Consider the following 21,508-nt stretch of genomic DNA (forward strand, 5'->3'; position numbering starts at 1 on the left):
ATAACGCATTAGCCACAGCCAACCAGTTTGTGCTTACAGTGCTCAAATATTAATAGTGCCCAATTAATATTAATAACACCTCCTTCAACTCAACCAGACAGGGGCCAGCCCTTCTTTAGTTGAGGTCTCCAGTGATACTTTGAAAAATCAGAGTCAATCTGTCTGCGTGAAATTTAAACAAAGTTTGGTCATCATCTAACTGGTGCATTTTCCTTTGCAATGCCTTGACCAATCAGAGTCTATTATTCGCCCAGGTCAGTACAGTATAAAACGTTTGCTCCCTTTCCATTGGTGCTTATTGTGAATGAACCGAAATGTGCAAGACAAAAAGCTTTGATGAAACTTGCCTTTTTTGCATACAGTTGGACATTATTGAACTGTTGTACATTGTTGTGGCTCGGCCTCTCTCACAATGCCACCACACAAGGCCTTATAGATGATTATGGAGGAACAATGTGTATTGTGGTTGATTAATTATTTCAATAAATAAAGAGAGGACAGAACTGTGAGCATCGGCCCCTTATAAAATGAGCTTTGTAAAGGGTAACATTGAGGAGCTAGGAAAGGGCAGGAGAGTTAAACAAATACTTTTCAACAATATTCACATTAGGGCATTCTTGCAACTTTAAAATCCACAAATATAGTCAAGCAGCAAAAAGGGGAGGAAATAACCATAACAGGAGAAAACATACTGTGGTCAATGAAGTATTTCAAAAGATAAAAAGAGAAGAGAGCTGTGAACATCGGCCCCTTAGAGAATGAGATTTGTCAGTGATAATGAGGAGCCAGGAAAGAGCAGGGGAGTTAAACAAATAATTTTAATCAATCTTCACAGTAGGGAACACTTACAACATTACAAAAAAATTAAGCAGTTCAGCAGCACAAAAGGGGAGGAAAGAACCATAATATTGATCAGAAGAGAAAAAGTATTTGGGAAAATAATAACCATTGACAAAGAAAATAGAGGTCGGCCGTTTGGTCATTCAAACCTGCTCCAACATTTAACACGATCATGGCTGATCATCCATCTGTTCCTGCTTTCTCTCCATACTCTGATCCCTTTCACCCCAAGGATTATATCCAAATCCTTCTTAAATACATTCAATGTTTTGGCTTCAGGTGCTTTCTGTGGCAGATAATTCCAGAGGTGAGGAAATTTCTTCTTATCTCAGTCCTAAATAGCTTGTCGATGACAGGTTAAAGAGACACTAGGATCCCATCTTTATGCTCCCATGTATGCCCATATCCTAAAAGTCATGGTTCTGGACACCCTGTTTATTGAGAACAGCCTTCCTCTGTTTATCCTGTGTAGCCCTGTCAGAATTCTTTTGTTTCTATGAAAGACCACTCTTCTGAACTCGAGTGAATATAGTCCTAACTGATCCAGTCTTTCTTCACATGTCAGTCCTGTCATCCCAGGAATCATTCTGGTCAACCTTCATTGTACTCCCTTCACAGCCAAAGCATTCTTCCACAAGAATAATGAGACCAAAATTGCACACAAGAATCCAGCTATGGGCTCACTGAGACCTGTGGAATCACAGAAGGACGTTCCTGCTCCTGTATCTGAATCCTCTCGTTAAGAAGGCCAAAAGAAACTAACTTGTGCTTGGGACATTTGAAAACAAAGTGTAAGTTTTGTGTTAAATACAAAGCTAATTTATTTGCCTTTTACTCAGAAAATAAAAACCTATATTTTCAGGAAAGTCAATTTAACATCAGTAGAAACAGACAACAATGAAATGTGTTCATTACCGAACATAATTAATAGCAAAATGCAACCACTGTGGTTATTTGTGAATTCACTCATGTTTTTTTTTGGGGGGGCAGCAGGGGGCGTTGTCGGGTGTTTGAGTGAATCCCTTCCCACATTCAATGCAGGCGAACGACCTCCCTCCAGTCTGAACATCACTGGCATACAATGAGGTGAAATGATCACCTGAACCCAGTTTGAAAGTGAAAGCACTGGAACGGTCTCTCACCTGTGTCAACACATTGATGGATCATCAATTGTTGAGGACTTTTAAAGCATTTTCTGCAATCTGAACATTCAAAGTTATTTCAATAATGTGAGCAAGTTCATGGAGGCTAGTTGTTCAGAATCTTTATACCATTTCCCACATTCTCTGGTCAGAATGAACTTGCTCGTGTTTCAGCAGGTACAATGATCTGACGAATCTCTTCCTGCACATGAAGCAAGTGAACGGTATCTCCCCTGTGTGGATGCATTGGTGTACAGCGAGGTTACATATTCATCTGTACCCAGTCCCATCATGAGAGTATCTTATTGGGCTCTCAACAGTGTGAACATGTTGATGGGACATCAGTTCTCCAGAACATTTACAGCATTTCCTGCAGTCTGAACATTGAAAAAGGTCGCTCATTAGAATGAACTTTCTGGTGTTTCACCAGGTCAGATGAGTGAATGAAACACTTCCTACATATGGAATAGATGAACGGTCTCTCCCCAGTGTGAATGTGCTGGTGTATTGGGAGTGTAGATGATCGCTTGAACCGAGTCGCACAGTGAGAGCACCTGAATGGTTTCTCACTAATGTGAGATATTAGTTCTCTCGAACTTTTCTCGCAATTCCTAGAGTGTGGATATTTTAAAGGTCTCTCCCCAGTGTGAACGTGCCGGTGAGTCAGCAGATGGGATGAGTGAGTGAATCCTTTCGCACACTCAGAGGAGATGAACTGCCTCTCTCTTATATGAACTTGCTGGTGTGTCAGCAGACTGGATGATCAAATGAATCCCTTTCCACAGTCAGGGCTGGTGAACGGTCTCTCTCCAGTGTGACCACACTGATGACTTTCCAGGGAAGATGGATATTTGAATTCCTTCTCACAGTCCTCACATTTCCATGGTTTCTCAGTGCGAACACTGGTTTTGGCTTCCATGATCAAAGCCTGATGATATTCAAGACATGATGAATTCAACATTTCGTTAGAATCTGCAGCGAGATTTGAGTTCACTGACTGCAAATGCTCCAACTTCCTGTAAAATGAATGACAGACAGTAAGAACGAAATGTGGCCCAGAGAGAAAAAGGCAGAACTTTAAAACTGGACTGAATACATCTGATCATTTGTGCGATAGACAGTGGACAATGCGACCATGAAAGCTCTTGGATTGTTATAACAATAGGACTGGTTCAGCATTAAGCGTCAGTGAAAGGAACTGGCTGCCAAATCTGGGGCTGCATAAAGGTGTTCTTTGTGGGAAAACTGAGAAATACGGAGAGCATTAATGGAGATGGGCTTCATATGGGCAGCACAGTGGATCGGTGGTTAGCACTGCAGCCTCACAGCACCAGGGACCTGGGTTCGATTCCAGCCTTGGGCGACTGTCTGTGGAGTTTGCACATTCTCCCTCTGTCTGTGTGGGTTTTCTCCCACAGTCCAAAGATGTGCAGGCTCGGTGGATTGGCCATGCTAAACTGCCCATAGTGTTCAGGGGGGTGTGGGTTATTGGGGGATGGGTCTGGGTCTGGGTGGGATGCTTCAAGGGGCGGTGTGGACTTGTTGGACCGAAGGACCTGTTTCCACACTGTAGGTAATCTAATTCATCTGCCAGTAATTCTAACAACCTCCCAAACTCACCAGACAGAAACACAAGATCAGGTGGTGCATGGGAAAACCATCACTTCCAGGACTCTTAGCAGCAGATTCAGACTGGAAAAGATTATTGACTTGCTCAATATGTCAGAATGCATTTTATTAAAAATTAAACCTGCTGAAAAAATAGGGACTCTGACAGTCAGAGTTTATTTTAGCCTCTAGTTCAGTTAGAATGTAATACTTTGCCAATGATTTTCTGTATCATATAACCTACTCTGCAAATAACATCTTTCTTCAGGCTATTTTCAAGGTTTTGCAAGAAGAAAATAAATGATGAATCATTTGTACCTTACACATTTTAATTACTGTCCTCACTGCTTATGACAGGGACTGTACCACATAGTGAATAGAAAATACAGATTGGGCTATTATTCTGCAGAAAAAAAATCCATTCCGTTTGCAAGCTGCGCCATGACTTTCATTTTAGCTTCCCAACCCAGACAAAATCCTCTGTTGAGAACAAAGAACAACATAGCACAGGAACCAGCCCTTCAGCACTCCAAGCCTATGCCTGCACATTCTAACCCTCCATGCTAAAAATGCCTTGATTCACAGGATCCACATTCCTCTCTTCCCTTCCTGTTCATGTATTCAGCCAGGTGCTTCTTGACTGCTGCTGCTGCGTCTGCTTCCATTGCCTCCTGTGGCAACACATTTCAGGAACTCAGCAACCTTTGTGTGAAAAGCTTGTGTTGCTTATCTCTTTCACACATTCCCCCTGCAGCTTGAACTTGTGTCCTCTAGTAATTTATCCCTCTGCCCTGGGGGAAAAAAGTCTCATACATTCCGCTCTATCCATGCCATTCACGATCTTATAAACTTCTCTCAGGCCACCCTCTCAACCTGCTGCGTCCCAGTGTAAACAAACCAAGTCTTTCCAACCTTTCTTCAATGCTAAACTCCCCCATAACCATGCAACATCCTGGGAAACCTATTCTATACCCTCTCCAAAGCATCCACATCCACATGTGGTGTCCAGAACTGAATGCAATATTCTAAGTGTGGCCTAACTAGAGTTCTACAAAGCAGCAGCATAACTTGCCTGTCCATATCGCCATTGCACCTTCCAATGAAGGCAGTCATCCCAAAGGCCTTTTATACTAAATTATCTACCTGCACCATCACTTTCAGTAGCCTGTGGACCTGCACACCCAGATCCTTCTGCATATCAATGTTCCTAAGAGTTCTGCCATTTACTCTATAATTTAAACCTGTACCTGACTTTCCAAATTACATCCCCTCATATCTGTCCAGATTAAACTACATGTCATCTTTCTGCCCATAACTCCAATTTATCTATACTCTGCTGTATCATCTGACAATCCTTCTCACTATCTGCAACTGTACCAACCTTTGTGTTGTCCGCAAACTTATTGATTAGACCAGCCACGTGTTCTTCCAAGTTATTCATATAGACCAGAAACAGCAGAGGTCCCAGCACTGATTCCTGTGGAACACCACTAATCAAAACCCTCCATTCTGAAAAGTATCTTTCCACTGCTACACCCTGTCTTCGATGTAGCTATCTCTCCAGCTCATGTGACATCATCCTTTGTACCAGTTTGCCCTGATAGACTACTACGCCATTCTAATGAAGCTCCCACGACTTGAACGCACAGCTTTCTTTCAATTTGACACTTTCCAATCTTCCAGATTGAATGTGGAATTCTGCAGTCCCTGAACCATCAAACAGTTATAAAGATCTGGAAAACTTGACCTGGAAATATGCTGGTACTGATGTCATGTTCAGACTGTTACTGCTCGTCGTCAATTCCCCACTCAGTGGAAATAGTTTCTCTGTAACTCCGCTAACAGTCACTAATCATATTCCCAAGACTTTGATCAAAAATATTTCTTATTAATCAATTTCCAGGGATACCTCTCACAGAATGAAGTGATGTGTTTTAGCAGAAGGGATAGGAAGAGGCAATAACACAACACTAAAGAGTGTGCAGAGTCTGAGGGATTCACATGCACAGATATTTGAAAGTAATAAATAGATTAATTCATCAAAGCAAATTTGATGTTGATTGATTTCAAAAAAATACTGAATCAGCATTTGAGAGAAAAATGCAAAGGTGCAGGGATAAAACAAGGGAATAGGACTGACTGGATTGCTCCAGACATTTGGCATGGGCTAAATGGTTTGCACTTTTTGATTTTTTTTAATATGGGCCTTCTTGTATTCTAAACCTACAGATTCAGTTATCAATCAGGTGAATCTGTGCTACATCCACTCCATAGTTGTTAGACCGTTCCTGACAGCAAGTCCGAGAACTAAAAACAGCTAATCAACTGTAATCTAACCACAGATAGTGTATCTCATTTTCTGATATCTCAAATCTTTTCCCACAGGCGCACACACACACACACACACACACACACATACATACATACCTGAAAGCTACCACATTCAGATGCTGATAACATTCAGATCCTCATCAATCGAGTTACTCTTTCACTCTTTCTGAGGTTCAAGTCTGCCAAATTCCTCTGCTGACAGTGATCTGTAAGAGTGTAAAATCCATCACGATCAATCCAGGACAGAGATTCAGAACAGAAAAAGAAAAGCATTTCTCTTGGTTTGAAGTTGCTGTTCGTAAATCCTGCTCCCCTTCCCCTCGCCCCGTTCCCAACAAGTAAAGGACATGCGCACTCTCCGCTTCCAGTTGGCCCCGGATAAAGATGGCGGGCTCACACGGCTCAGAAAACATTCGCGGCGCCCAGCCCTGCCTCGGCTAACAAAGGAATTCAGCAATTCCAGTCTATTCGTGACAAAACCGGGGTCGGTATTTTTCAATTCAGTGACGGTAGCTACTGTCAGATTTTATAAAGCCTCTCCGCCCACTTCGTGGAATACTCACTCACTTGATTTCTAATTTTCACCTTTCAAATCCTTATCGCGCCTGCTCCTCATTCGATTCCTCCGGCTCTCCTTTGCCTCCGGTACTGCGCATGTTTGAAACGCTTCAGATTGCGCGCGCACAAGTGGGCGTATACATTCAGAGATAATGGGGACTGCAGATGCTGGTGAATCCGAGATAACTTGTGTGGGTCTGAAACATCAGCTCTTGTGCTCCTAAAATGCTTCTTGGCCTGCTGTGTTCATCCAGCTCCACACTTTTGTCATCTGGGCAAATGCATTCCCGCCCAGAATGCTGGGAAAAAAACACGCTGCCATTGAGCAGCAATATTGATATAACGAAGATATGAAGGAATATGCCAGGACGAAAGATACAGGAATCCATTGATACAAGTGCATGGTCCCTGTCTGTCCTGGTTCTAATAAACAGCAGAACAAAGAGATATGAACACACACTCAACGGATAAAGTGAACAAAATATACACCTTTCCTGTGTAGAATATTTGAATTTCGCCGCAAGAAGAATTCATTTATTGGTGATAAAATCATTACAAATTTCAAAGCTGAACGATGTCAGGTAGAAAACTAAATAAATCCGTTCTCACACTGAAGTGTGAAGAGTCTTCCTGTGCGGTGACTGTGCTGATATGTCAGTAGTTTAAGATGTTCAGGCAAGCGTGAAATGTTACACACGAGCTTCAGAAGAGACTGAGATGTCAATCACTTCCTGTAATGAGTTTCATTGTCTCAGCACTCTTTGAATAAACAAAAGCAGACTCAATCAACTCGAAATATTCAGCAACAGTTGAAAGAGAAATGCACTTTATATTACATGACTTCTCTGCATCAGTCCACAGAAAGGGAAAATTAACTCTTTTTCTCAAGCCAGGGACTTATCATCGAGACTGAATATTTCCAATATCTTCTTGTTTTATACTCAGTCAAAGAACTGATTTCTGAATTGTACAATCAATTCATTTGTGACTCGTATCTTTTTTTTGTGTCCACACATTAGTGGAAACATCTTCCGTGTTTAATCTGTCCGTCAGGCTTAGCACAGGAGTTAGATGACAGCTCCAAGAACAAATCAAATCAGCACGGCTATCCTTTGTTTTAAGATGTTACTTTTCTTTTCTCTGCAAAGAGAAAGAGCGTCCAGAAATGATGCTTGCCTTGTGGGGAGAGAAGATTTCGGAGACACAGTAAAGGAATACAAGTCCAAAGAACTGGACACTATCGTGGCTTGGGCTAACAAGTGACAGGTATCATTTGCTCCATATAAATGGCAAGCAATGACATTCTCAAATAAGACAAAATATAATCACATTTCTTTGACATTCAATGGCATTACCGTCACTAAATGCCCCACTGTTAACATGCAGGTGGATCCCATTTACCAGAAACTCAACTAGACTTACCACATATACACAGTGAATACAAGTGTGGGTCAAAACCGATGAAATACTGCTGTGAGTAACTCACCTGCTGACTTCCCAAAGCCTGTCCATCTTCCATAAAAGTGAAATGGAATAACTTCCCACTGGATGGGTGTAACTCCGTTAAGACTGAAGAAGCTTGAGACCATCCAAGACAATGCAAACCACATCACTGGCACTACACCCATAAACATCCACCCCCTCCACCACCAACCTTCAGTTACACCAATGGGTTTTGGGTCAGCTGATACACAGGAAAACCAATGACCACCATTCCCCCTGCTGATCGCTCAGTATCCTGACTTGGAAATGTATCACAATTCTTTCACAGTTGCTGTGTCAAAATTCTGGAATTCCCTCCCAAACAACATAGTGGGGCGAATTATAAAACTAAGACCGCTGCAGTTCAAGAAGGCAGCTCACCACCACTCCCTCAAGGACAATGAGGGATGGGCAATAAATGCTGGCTAGCTACCAACATTCACATCCCACAAACAAATTAACAAAAAAACATTGGTGGGCTGCTATCTAAGATGAAGGAGTAGTTTTTTTATATTAATGCTAAATATATTGATGGTCAACAAGAGAGTCAAAAGGTTATTATGATAAATAGCTTGTGGAGTTGAAGCTACACTCAGTTCAGACATGATTTTATTTAATGACCAAGCAGGCGAGAGTGGCTAAATGGCACATATCTGCTCCTAGTGCTGACATGTACATGTATAGTCATATTGAAGCTATTCACAGACATTCGGGTGTAAGCTCAAAAGATCAAAATTTAAGTAAAAGCTGAGACATTTGACTGAATGAAATGAGACGTCTGTTATCTGCTTGGGATGCTTTTCCTAAATGGGTCCCTGTTAAGCAAGTGTGGTGTCAGGAAGAGGCCGTGAAAACAAGAGCTGGAGATCAATTTATTTTGAAAGGGAGAGAAAAAAGGAATGCACTTCCAGGCATTCTCCAGGTGATGGTGTTTCTCCTCATCTCAGTCCTAAAATATTTACCCCATATCCTTAAACTGTAGCCCCTTGTTCTGTAATTCCCCACCATTGGAACATCCTTCCTGCATCTAACTTGTCCAGTCCTGTTTGGAATTTGGAGATTTCAATGTGATCCCCTCATTCTTCTATACTCCGTTGAATACAATTTTAACTGACTCAATCTCTCTTCATACGTTATTCCTACCATCCCAGGAGTCAAGTTGGTAAACACGTGCTGAACGCCGTCGAAAGGAAGAACACTTTTTTTCAGATAGGCATGCCAAAACTGTACACAATATAACAGGTGTGGACTTACTTAGGCCCTGTGTAACTGCAGCAAAGCATTCTTGTTCCTTTATTTGGATCCTCACTCTGTGAAGGCCAACAGATAATTTGTTTCCTTACTGCCTGCTGCACTTGTGCACTTACTGTCAGCAACTGGTGCGCAAGGATCCTCTGGTCTCATTGACACTCCCATGTGCCATTCACACGATAATCTGCCTTGTTTTTTTTATTGCTACAAGATGGATAAGCTTACATTTATCCAAATATAACGTAACCAATATTAATTTTCACTTACAAAGCTTCTCCAAATCACACTGCAACATGCATGCACCCAGCTTTGTGCCATCTAAAAAGTTTGAAAAATTATATTTAGTTTCCTCATCTAAATCAGCAACGCACATTGTGAACAGCTGGGGTTCAAGAACAGATCCCTGTTATACCCCACGAGTTACTGTCTGACATTGTGAACAGCTGGGGTTCAAGAACAGGCCCCTGTTATACCCCACTAGTTACTGTCTGACATTGTGAACAGCTGGGGTTCAAGAACAGACCCCTGTTATACCCCACTAGTTACTGTCTGACATTGTGAACAGCTGGGGTTCAAGAACAGACCCCTGTTATACCCCACTAGTTACTGTCTGCCATTGGGCAAAAGACACATTTACTTTGAATCCACGTTGACTACGTGCTGACCAGTTTCATAACCAACTCATTACACTCACCCCAATCCCCTGTATTTCAACCGTACACATTAATCTCTAATCGCTTCTTCAAAGGTCTTCATAAAACCTAAGAAACACATCTACTGGGTCACCATGATCAACTCCACTTGTGACATCCTGAAAGGCAGTCATCAGATTTGTCAAGAATGATTTGCCTTTTGCAAATCTATGGAGACTGTTTGCTTCTGTTATTGTATTCTGCGTACTGTGCTCCAAAATTCTTTGCAATGGAATTGTGCATCTTCCATAAGATTTATCTCAAACTCACTGGTCCATAATTAAAGGGTTTTTCTCTTCCCTTTTAAATCTTATGATTACAGTAACTACCCTGTAGTCTGGAGGGACTGTCAAAGTGTCAAAGAAATTGTGGAAGAGAGCCAGCAATGCATCCATTATTTTGAAGACCCCTTCTTTCAGTCAACTGGGAATGTATGAGCTTTTGATCCCATCAATTTGTCTAAAATCATTTCTTGTGCCATTATAAATTCCCCCGTTTCTGACTGGAATAGACCTATATTAGTTACAACCAATCCTTTCCCCTTTATATACACACAGAATGTTTCCAGTCAGTTGTTACATGCCTGCAAGTTTACTCTCATACTCAACTTCCCCTTTTTATTTAATCTCTTGGTCTTCCTTTGCTAACTTCTAGCCCGGTCCCAATTCTGAGATCTATTTGTTTGCTTGCCAATCTGAATGCCTTTTTTTGCATCTAACATTGACTTTAACTTGCCACTTACGCCATGGTTTGGCTGTTCTTTTTCCTTGTCCTCTTGCAGCATACAGGAATGACATTTTTTTGTCGTTCACTGATTCACTCTTTGAATGTTTGCCATTGTTGTATCACTATCATGTGAGAAACATTTCTCAATCCATTATACCCAACCTCATGAAGAATTCTGTTATTTTATGGTCATTCATCCCCAAATGGTCTTTCACGATGACATTGTCGATTATTCATTTCTCATTCTTTAAATACCCCAATCTAAATGTACTTTTCACTCGTTGGTTCCACAAACTATTCATCAAGAAAACCATCCTGTACACACTATACTAATTGCCCATCCATGGTATTGTGGCTATTTTTATTCACCATATGTGTGAAGAGTAACATCTCTGACAACGATAGATATTGTTTTACCACATGCATTTCTGATTTCCTGCTTAAAGCCATCTCAACATCATCACTACAGTTTGGTGCTCCATATAACACTCTTACTTCCTTGTTTCTCAATTATCCACACGTTGATTCTATCATGCATGAGTTAGTATCTTTCATCAATAATATGTGCATGTCCACTTTAAACAGTAATACAATTGCATCACCGTTCAGGAACTGGATTGCAATTACTCTGAACGAATTACACAACTTTGGAGACATCAACAAGGCATACTACCAAAAAAAAATTGAAGCCAGAGGGATCCAATACATCCCGATTCTATGGACACCCCAAGGTACACAAACCAGGGGTCCCTCTCAGACCCATTGTCCCACTATCAGGCACACCAACATATAGACTTGCCAATGAACTACAACAAATTGAAATACTTTGTGGGCAATGCTACCCACTCACATTCACTCATCCCAGGAATTCCTCAATATCATTAAGGACAGCAGGAGAGAAGATGATAAAGTAGGCAGGCACCCCAGAGACCGACAACCTCAATAAAGAAGCCAACATGAAACTACTAGATCTGTGCCTCACAACACACTTCACCGTCAATGACAACATATGCAAAAAAAAAATCAGGACTGATTGCAGAAGCAGTAATGCAAAGGTTAAAATGGACAGCACTCCCCATTGGTTCGAACTAATTGGCTGATTCCAGCTCGTTGCCAAAACATCAAAACAAGCCTAAGGTTTCCTATCACACAGTTAATTGATACACGTTTCCGTTTTAGAACTGGCTGTGCATCATCAGCTACATGCAGACACATTTTTTTCTCTCTCTGTATATATCCCTAAGCTAAGAAAAGCACTTTACCTCTTAATGAGGCCATGCACACTTGACCCATCCATTATTTTACAACAAATTCCAGATGCCTGCCTTCAAATTCACGATTTGAGTTGGTGAGCTTTCAGCTGTGATGAGTGGAAAAAAAAATCCACACTCTCTCCACTGTGGCTGCATTGGTGTTTTGACATTTTAGACGAATCTTCACAGACTCTTCCACACAGAGAGAAAACGTGTGCTTCTCCCCAGTATGAATGGTGTTTCTTCCTTCAGTGTTCAAAATCTTTTAACAATTTGGTTATGATAAAGACAGAGACTGTCAGATCTGGATATGGTTTCATCTGCATCTTAAATTGCAAACCAACCTTTCAAACAGAAAAGAAAAAGACAGGAGAAAACAGAAGAACACACACGGGTTGCGAAATTGAGAGAAATTAATCTGGCCATTTGTGAAACCAAGACTTGGGGAAAAAATTAAAATTTAAACTGTATGAGTACCATAAAAATCAGTCAGTATTTACAGAAAACTACAGAGGTGGGAGATTCGGAAGTCAACGAGCTTTCTCCCCAAAAATTTGATCCCTTTACTCCTCAGAACTAAGAACAAATGGAGAAACAAAATGCTGTAAATACTCAGTAGTTCTGGCAGCATCTGAAATTGTCCTTTTCCATCGATTAATAACCTCGAGCTTCAGTCTCAAGTTCTGTAGTTGCCTCCTTAAACATCTCCAACTCTCCCTCCTTTTCAAAATTGCCCTTCAAAAGCTGATACATGGAACAAAGTTCTTGATCATCAGCTTTATGTCTCTTGGTGGCAAATCCTGCGATATCATATGTCTGTGAAATTCCAGCGAGCATTTCGTTGTACTGAGATTGCTACATAAATGTCAATTTTGTTGGGTAACTTATACACCTATCAGTGTTCGTTCATCATTACGGTGTGAGAATTCTCAAAAGAATGTATATGGATGCTCATCGTTCACGTGGCCCGCTCTTACCTGCTCAACAGACTCCTGGTGATTGACCATATTCCCTGGTCTCTTGCTCCTTAAACTTGTCCACATTCAAGAATGGAATTTTATTTAAAAAATGAACTGGTGGAGCAAAATGGAGTTAGCAGTTCTTTTATTTTTAAAGATTTGTTACAATAACTGCAGAAGAAACATTGATAAAACATCACCCGTTTAAAATTCTATTACTCACAGTGACCACCTACAGGTACTTTAGAAGGATGCAGGGAGAAAAGAGTTTAGAAACGCTTACCAACACAGGTCCAGTAAAAGAGCCATGAGAGGAGGAGGAAGAGGAGCAGGGAAGATGCCTACTCTTATATCACTCAAAACCTGTTCCTGGACCCACTTCAACCCCGCCCAGCTGAGAGAGCCATTTATCAGCTGGCAACTTCCTGAAGCTTGACCCAGTTCTGTTCAGGAGTGGGTCAGACCAAGATGAGCCTCTGTAACCAGTTAGGTGGGACGGAGGAGTGGGGGGGAATCGGTGTTGGATAATCTCCTGCCCTGTTTCTTATCCCAAATTGACCCTCCCTCACCATCCCGATGGCCCTGTAAACACAGACTGTAGATACCTGATGGGCCTTGGTGTGCAGACTCAGTCTGGGCATTTCTGGTACAGAACAACAACAACTGTTCTGTCCTCATTCTCTGGATTGTTCCCATTTCTCCATTCCCAGTGAGTTATACATTATGCTGTTGCTCCCCCCCCCCCTACTTATTCTGGCCGCTCTTCTCCATTTCTGTGGTAGTCATAGAAACTTCAAAACTAGCAGCAAGTACAGACCACTCGTCCCTTCATGCCTGTTCTGCTCACCAGTATGATTATGGCTGATTGTCCAGGTCAGGAACCCCATATCCTTCGATTCCTTTGGCCTTCAGAACTATACCTAACTCCTCCTGGAAAACAGTGAGTGTATTCGACTCAGCCATGTCCTGTTGCAAACAATTTCACGCACTCGGCATTTTCTGAGTTAAAAGAAAATCTTCTCACCTCAGTCCAAATGGTTTTCATCTGGTCCTTTTCTTTCTGTTTTTTTCACTGATTGTCTTTACTTTGCATTCGGGGTTGCTAACGGCCTAGTCACGGCCTTCATCTGGACACTTCTTTTATCTCTTTACTTCTGCACCATCATCCCCTCTGATTTTGCAACGTGAACCCTTTTGTCAGTCAATAATTCCTGCTCTTCACCCACTCATTCCTTTTGTTCACTGTCACCCTCCACTCCTTGCTCACTGGCCTGAACATTCACCCAGTTTCTGTTCCCACAGACGTGGCTGGATTCATGGTCCACATATCCAGAGCCACAAAAGGGACCCTTCGACCCATTGAGTCTGTCCCAGTAAAAACGCCAACAGCTAACTGCTCTAATCCCTTTTCCAGGACCTGACCCGCTGCCAATTCTTTGGCATTTCAAGTATATACCTGAATACTTCTTAAGTGTACTGAGGATTTCTGCACCTACCATACTTGCAGGCAATGAGTTCCAGATTCCCATTGCACTTCGGTGAAAAAAAGTCTCCCATTTTTGCTAAACTTTCAGTCCTTTACTTCAGTTCATGCCCCCAGTCATTGATGCCTCCAACAAGGGGAGCTATTCGTGCTGCCTCTTCTGTCTATGTCCCTCATCACTTTCACACATCTCAATTATGTCCCCTCTCACTTCTCTCTGCTCCAAAGAAACTAACCCCAAACTTTGCGGGCTGTGTAGTTCCCTGCTGATGGAGAGTGATTCGATTCTACCCTGCCAGACATTCTGGGGAGGAGGATCTGCCATTGCCAATAAATACTTCCTGCACACCCAAATCAACGCTGAGGTAGGCCATAGTCCCTCATTCGCTAGAGACCTCAAGTCTGCATCCTGTAAGTGGGAATGGGAGAAACGGCAAGAAAAATGGGGAACGAAATAAATTAACATTTGCAGACAAGTGAAATCCATCAACCCGACCAAAACAGGGCCAGACAGTTCAAAAACGCTCACCAATTCGAAATCCCAGGCTCAATATCCCCACAGGCCTGTCACCCACACCCGAATTCCCGCCCAGTTCAGAGCAAACCTCCATCTCCCAGCTTCCAGATCCTCAATGCAGCCATGCCGAGGAGTGGGATAGTTCAAAGTGAGTACCTCAATACCTCACTGTGAGATCTTCTTTATCTGAACCAATCATGTGCTTTTTTTCCCCATTGCTCCCTTCCTAGTGATTCCAACCTCCTGCAGTTGTCCCTGTCTCGCAGTTTAATAAAAGAAAATCCTCCCCATTCCTCTGGTGATCTTGTTGGAGTCGGGGGAGAGGTGCATCAGACTGTGTCTTGATTTGCTGATTGTCACTCAAATTCACGATTAGTCTTTCAGATTTAAACCATCGGCAGTGTTTTCCAGTTCTCTCATTCTAAAAATGGCCTAAATCATTTAATTTGTCCATAATTTTTAGCCTCCTCAGAAACTGTGATTAATTTTCGAGCTCTTTCTCAGTTGGAAGATGATTCCGATATCGTTGGAATGTAACCACCACCCCGATTCGATCACAATCTTTGCTACTAATAGGAAATCCTCAGTAAACATAAATGGAAACTGTGTGGAGGGTAGAAGATAGATAGAGAACAGATATAATGCAAAATAATTTTTTTAAAAACTGGAGGAACTGTGGATGCTGTAAATCAGGAACAAAAAGAAAAGTTGCTGGAATAGTTCAGCAAGCCTGGCAGCATCTGTGAAGAAGAAAAAGAAATCAGAGCTAACATTTTAGGTCCAGTGACCCTTCGCAAAAATCTAAACAACTGCAGATGCCATAAATCAGGAACAAAAACAAGTTGCTGGAAAAGCTGACCAGGTTTGGCAGCCTCTGTGAAGAAGGGTCAGAGTAAACGTTTCGAGTCTGCTGACCAGAGAAAGGGTGAGTATGGATGGACAATGCTTTTCAAAATGTGAAATATCTAAGTGGGTTTGTATCGTGCTGATGAAGATCAACAGAATCCTGACTCGTGTGGAATTCTGGGTCAAAAATCAAGCTCTGATCAAAATACGAGCTGGAGCAGAACAGCTACTGTAATAAACTGAAACAATTTCATTTCTGACAAAGAGCCACTGAATTTGAAATTGTAACTTCTTTCTCTGTTCTGATGCTGCCACACTTCCAGTATTTCCCTGGCAATTTCTTTTTCTGTTCCAGCAAAACGTTTGCTCTGTTATTGATAATTGGCCAACAGCTTCATAAATGCCTTTGGTTGGAGAGAGACCTTCACCTGAATAATGCTGAAAAATGATCCATTTTCTAGCTTAAGATGCAAATACCAAGTCATACTGGCTGATGGCTGCAGAAAAACCCACAATTCCAAAAGGCACAGAAACCGCTCTCAGTACAATAGTCGGCTTCCTGTGTGGGTAGCACATGCTCAAAGCGATTGCAAACCGTGCGGCTGGATCTGCAGAGAAGGTTATCAATCAATTAGCCCAACCAATGGGAGTGAAGGAGAGGCGGGACTGTATGGCCGCGCGGGAGCGGCTGGTCCTCCAACCAATGGGAGTGAACGAGCTGTGATTTGAATGACAATTCAGCCGCTTTCACGACAAATTTCACGACGACCAGCCCCGCAAATATCGTTTCATTCAGCTCCATTTCACAACCTGCCCTTTGCTTTTGTGTGCTCTCTTGCATTCTATTTTCTAGTTTTTTATTAAATTTCAGATTAATAAGCTACAGACAATATTAGAGGAAGGCAGCACGGTTTTTCAATGTTTTGCCTTGCTGCCTCAGACGGCCAGGGAACCGGCTTCGATTCCTGACTTGGCTGACCGTGTGGGTTGTCACACTCACCCCGTGTCTGCGTGGGTTCTTCCCACAGATCAAAAATGTGCAGGCCAGTGGATTGACCATGCTAAATTGCATATTAATCCCAGGAGTGTACAGGTTAGGTGGTTTAACCATGGGAAATGTAGGGCTATGTGAATGGGATAGGAGGTAGATCTGAGTCGGATGACTCTCGACGGGTTGGTGCAAACGTGATTGGCCAAATGACCTCTTTCTGCATTGTAAGGAATACATGATTGGATGTGCAGTTGGGAAACTCAATCCAAACAGCAGATCAGAATCTGACAGACAACCAATTCATAGTAACCTGAATATTCCTGGATTTTGAACATTAACGAAATATCACTGTTCACTTTGGAGAGAAGCTATACACATGTTCTACGTTTGGACAAGAATTCAGCCGGTCAGGAAGCCGATCAGAACATAAATGTACTGTTGACTCAGAGAAACCATGGAAGCATAAGGTATGTGGAAAGAGATTCGCGTTCCCATCTGAAATTGGAAATTCACTGACATAGTCACAGCAGAAACTGTGCTTTGACTGCAGGGAAGGAGTCACAGTGAGTCAACCTGCTGATACACCAGAGCTTTCACAATGGGAAGAGACCATTCAAGTACTCTGACTGTCAGACTGGGTTCAAACTTTCATTTCAACTCACTGCATACAATTGTTGTCAGACCGGGAGCAAAATGGGAAATGTTTGCCTGTGATATGAAGGAAGCATTGGATGGAGTGTCGTATCCAGGACCAAAATTTGAATGAGTGTGAAAATATTACATTGGTTGGAGTACTCCTGATCAAAAAAAAAGGATGATTGTGCTTATTGGAGTCCAATCATCTCAGCCCTAGGGCATCTCTGCAAGAATTCCTCAGGGTGGTGTCTTCAGCCTCTCACGCCTTCAGCTGCATTATCAACGAGTTTGCCTCTTTCAGATGGTCAGACATGGAGATATTCCCTGATGATTGTACAATATTCCAGGCTATTCAGTTTGCCTCAATCACTGAAATGGTCTATATCCATGTAGAGCAAGACTTTGACAAGATCCAGTCTTGGAATGATTACAGGCAATTGCCAGGCAATGGTCATCTGCAACAGGAATGAATCTAAGGAACTTGCAATGACAATCAAGGGAATTTTCATCATTGCATCCTGCACGATCAACATTTTGGAGTTTTCTTTGGCCACATACTGAACGTAACCAGTCATATAAACTTTGTGACTACAATAGGTCAGAGGCTAGGAAATTTACAATGACTTCACAGTCCGCCCACCATCGACAAGGCATGTGTCAGCAATGTGATGGAATACTCCCCACTTGCCTGGATTAGTGCAGCTTCAAAAATACTAAGCAACTCAAATCCATCCTGCACAAAGCAGACCATAATCTTTGTCCATGAATCAAATGATTCAATAAGGGAATTAGTCTATTAGCTGCAAAGGAACAATGTACAGGTTTAGAGGCAGAAGGCAGGAGAATGGTATTCGGTGAGATATTCTCATTCTGAAGGCTAGTGCAGATAGTATGGTCAAATGGTTTCCTTGTGTGCTGCATCAATTATGTGATTCAAACTCCAATGACAACATTCAACATTCTCTCCCTTCAACACTGGTGGAAAGCAGCAATAGTTTTGACCAAGACCAATATGCACTGAAGTAACTTCTCTCGGATCATTCAACACCAATTCCTGAAACCAAACTGCACTCAGTTGGTTTGGTTGTAGAGAGAACCGAATTCCCTGTGTCCTCCATCACTCCTCCCTTGGGGAGCAGTTACCTCAATGTCCCCACTCTGCTGCAGACCTTTTCCTTTTCCAAAAATATACCTTATTCTTAAAAAAAGTCTTGTGTGTGTGTATGTGTGTGAATATGTATTTACACAGCAGCACGTCAACCAAACATACATTACCCAACAAAAGGATACTAAAACTTTCACTAAACTAGTGACTGTGGGATATACAGCCCATTCGAATGATGCAACTTCAATTTATGTGAAGGTTGAGCCAGAAACTGATCTAATTTTCAGACTGCATACACTTTTTGTAAAGACTCAGACTTTAGTCAGGCTCTGAATTTGACAAATTTCCAACATTCATGTTGCATCTTCATAACTGATAATACATTTGATAAAATAGCGTGAAAAATTGGAATGTGAGTTTTTAGTAATTATGATTGTTGGATACCAATCATATTATTCACATTCTTTTTACATTGTGAATTCTGAATTACAATTAACTTTACAAAAGCAATTTGAATTCCAAGGTGCCACACTGAAATTAACCTGAAACTCAAACTTTGAATCATGTTGATGTTTGGCACAAGGCTGTGGTGTGATATCACAAAATGGGACTCACTTGAATTTGCTTGGCATCAGGGAACACTAGTAAAACTGAAATTAATGATGATACAGGATTAAACTAACAAGTGGCTGGTCCATACTGGACATTAAAGATGAGGTTCGTAATTTTGAAGACCAATTGCCTGAGAAAATTGCTTCAGATGAACCTAAGGGCAGTATAGTGAGGAAGGTGTTTGCTACACTTGCTGTTATTAGTCATTGCCTTGAGTATAAAATTTGGAAGGTCATGTTGTTGCTTCACAGCACATTGGTTAGTCCACTTTTGGAATACTGTGTGCAGTTTTGTTCTCCCTGCTACAGGCAGGATATTGAAAGGGTTGAGGAAAAAAAAATTGCAATGATGTTGCCACAGTGGCTAGGTTTAAGCTATAGGGAGAGACTGAATAGCCTGGTTGGTGGGGTATGTTTGTCAGAGAGGCATCAAAGACTGAGGGGTGACCTTATCGAGGTCTATAAAATCATGAGGCTTATGGATATGGTAAATAAACAAGGTCTTTTCCATGGGGTGAGGTAGTACAAAACAAGACTGTATCCGCTAAAGGTGATGGGGAAAGAAATAAAAGGTACATATGGGGCAATTTTTCGTGCAGAAGGTCTGCTTGTATGAAATGAGATAGCATGGGACATGGTAGAAGCTGCGGCAAGTACATTCAAAGGCATCTGGATGGGTACATAAGGAGTAAGGGTTTTGTTGTGGGCCAAATGGGGGTAGTTTAATTTAGGATATCTGATTGGCATGGATGGGTTGATTGAAGGGTGTGTGTCCATGCAGCACAACTCTATGTCTGTATCCAAACAAACCAAAGGCATTATTTACTTCACCCAACCTGTATTTACATGCATTCCAGGCACCAGGAGGGTCCACTACCTGAATGGACACCCATTTAACTTTAGCAGGTAGCCCTGTACAGTGGCTGTTGCCCACTGCACCTTGGCAGCAGTTCCCCCCAAGCTTTATTGAGTCCTCATCATGAAGTCCTAGACTTTGATTGTGCCAGTCTACAACGTTGTGTGGAGGTCAACACCCTCTTCTGGAACACCAGTAAGTACCGATCAGACCAAGACCTCTTTGCCAGAAATCAGTGACAATTTGTAAGGGCATGATGCAGTACCTGTTATTAACACAAAAACAGAATTTGCTGGAAAACCTCAGCAGGTCTGACAACATCTGTAGAGAGAAATCATGGCTAAAGTTTCGGTTTGACTGACCTGTCCTCCGAACAGTATCCATCACATTGTTTCAGGCAGCGGACACCTCCTGTACAGCTGTGGCGTCTGTTACAGTTTCTCTAAACTCCTCCGGCCTTAAGGCCCAATGAGTTCCTGGCAATCCCTTCAAGTACACTTGCTACAAACATTGTCCGAAACCCCATTCTAACACAACATTCACCATTTTCAGCTGTGGAGAGTACAAGCTCTGGAATTCCCTCCTTAAATGTCTTTAAACTTCTTTAAGATAGACAATGTAAAATAAACCTTTTTATTCAATGCTTGAAACATTTTAGCTTGATAAATATCTGAAACTTTCCAAAATAATGCAAATCGTTGCTTTTATTGGCTTACACTGAGAGGAACAGGATTATCACTCAAAGGCTTTACATTCTCAGACCATCACGGCCACAATAAATTTCAAACTGGAAACTTAATCTTGACAGCCCGTTTTCAGCATTCCCGTTGTTCTAACTGTCTGCAATGTTCCGAGTCTAGGAGCTGTGAACCATGGACGAGAGCAGCTGAGACACATTTCATCCCCACCTCACAATGAACCGTCACTCCTGAACAGAGATAATGGGAACTGCAGATGCTGGAGAATCCAAGATAACAAAGTGTGAAGCTGGATGAACACAGTAGGTCAAGCAGCATCTTAGGAACACAAAAGCTGACATTTTGGGCCTAGACCCCTCATCACAGAGCGGGATGGGGAGAAGATAGGGGGAGGGGAGAGTGGAGGGGGGGAGGGGAGAGATCAGTCTGGAGAGGACGAACAGGTCAAGGAGGCGGGATGAGGTTAGTAGATGGGAAATGGAGGTGCGGCTTGAGGTGTTCGTCCATCTCCACACTTTGTTACCCTCACTCCTGAAGCTGAGCTACAACAGGGAAAACGGGAAACAAGAAGCATACACTCCACAATAATAAGATAAGAAAATGTGAGGCTGGATGAACACAGCAGGCCAAGCAGCATCTCAGGAGCACAAGAGCTGACGTTTCGGGCCTAGACCCTTCATCAGAGAGGGGGATGGGGAGAGGAAACTGGAATAAATAGGGAAAGAGGGGGAGGCGGACCGAAGATGGAGAGTAAAGAAGATAGGTGGAGAGAGTATAGGTGGGGAGGTAGGGAGGGGATAGGTCAGTCCAGGGAAGACGGACAGGTCAAGGAGGTGGGATGAGGTTAGTAGGTAGATGGGGGTGCGGCTTTGGGTGGGAGGAAGGGATGGGTGAGAGGAAGAACCGGTTAGGGAGGCAGAGAC

At 42.3% G+C, this 21,508-nt stretch overlaps 1 long non-coding RNA gene across 2 annotated transcripts; it reads right to left on the reverse strand.

The window, feature by feature from the left end:
* Positions 1–800: 800 nt before the first annotated feature.
* On the reverse strand, positions 801–6,682 carry LOC132207805 (uncharacterized). 2 transcript variants are annotated; one of them, XR_009443849.1, is made up of 3 exons: positions 6,489–6,616; positions 6,018–6,127; positions 801–2,998 (listed from the first exon to the last, which is right to left on the reverse strand). It is a non-coding gene; the product is annotated as an uncharacterized LOC132207805 (long non-coding RNA). The 2 variants fall into 2 exon arrangements; XR_009443850.1 differs by lacking the exon at positions 6,018–6,127 and having other exon boundaries at positions 6,489–6,682.
* Between the last annotated feature and the right edge of the window lie 14,826 nt (positions 6,683–21,508).

This window comes from Stegostoma tigrinum, unplaced genomic scaffold, assembly GCF_030684315.1.
Source record: "Stegostoma tigrinum isolate sSteTig4 unplaced genomic scaffold, sSteTig4.hap1 scaffold_162, whole genome shotgun sequence".
NCBI classification, from domain to species: Eukaryota; Metazoa; Chordata; class Chondrichthyes; order Orectolobiformes; family Stegostomatidae; genus Stegostoma; species Stegostoma tigrinum.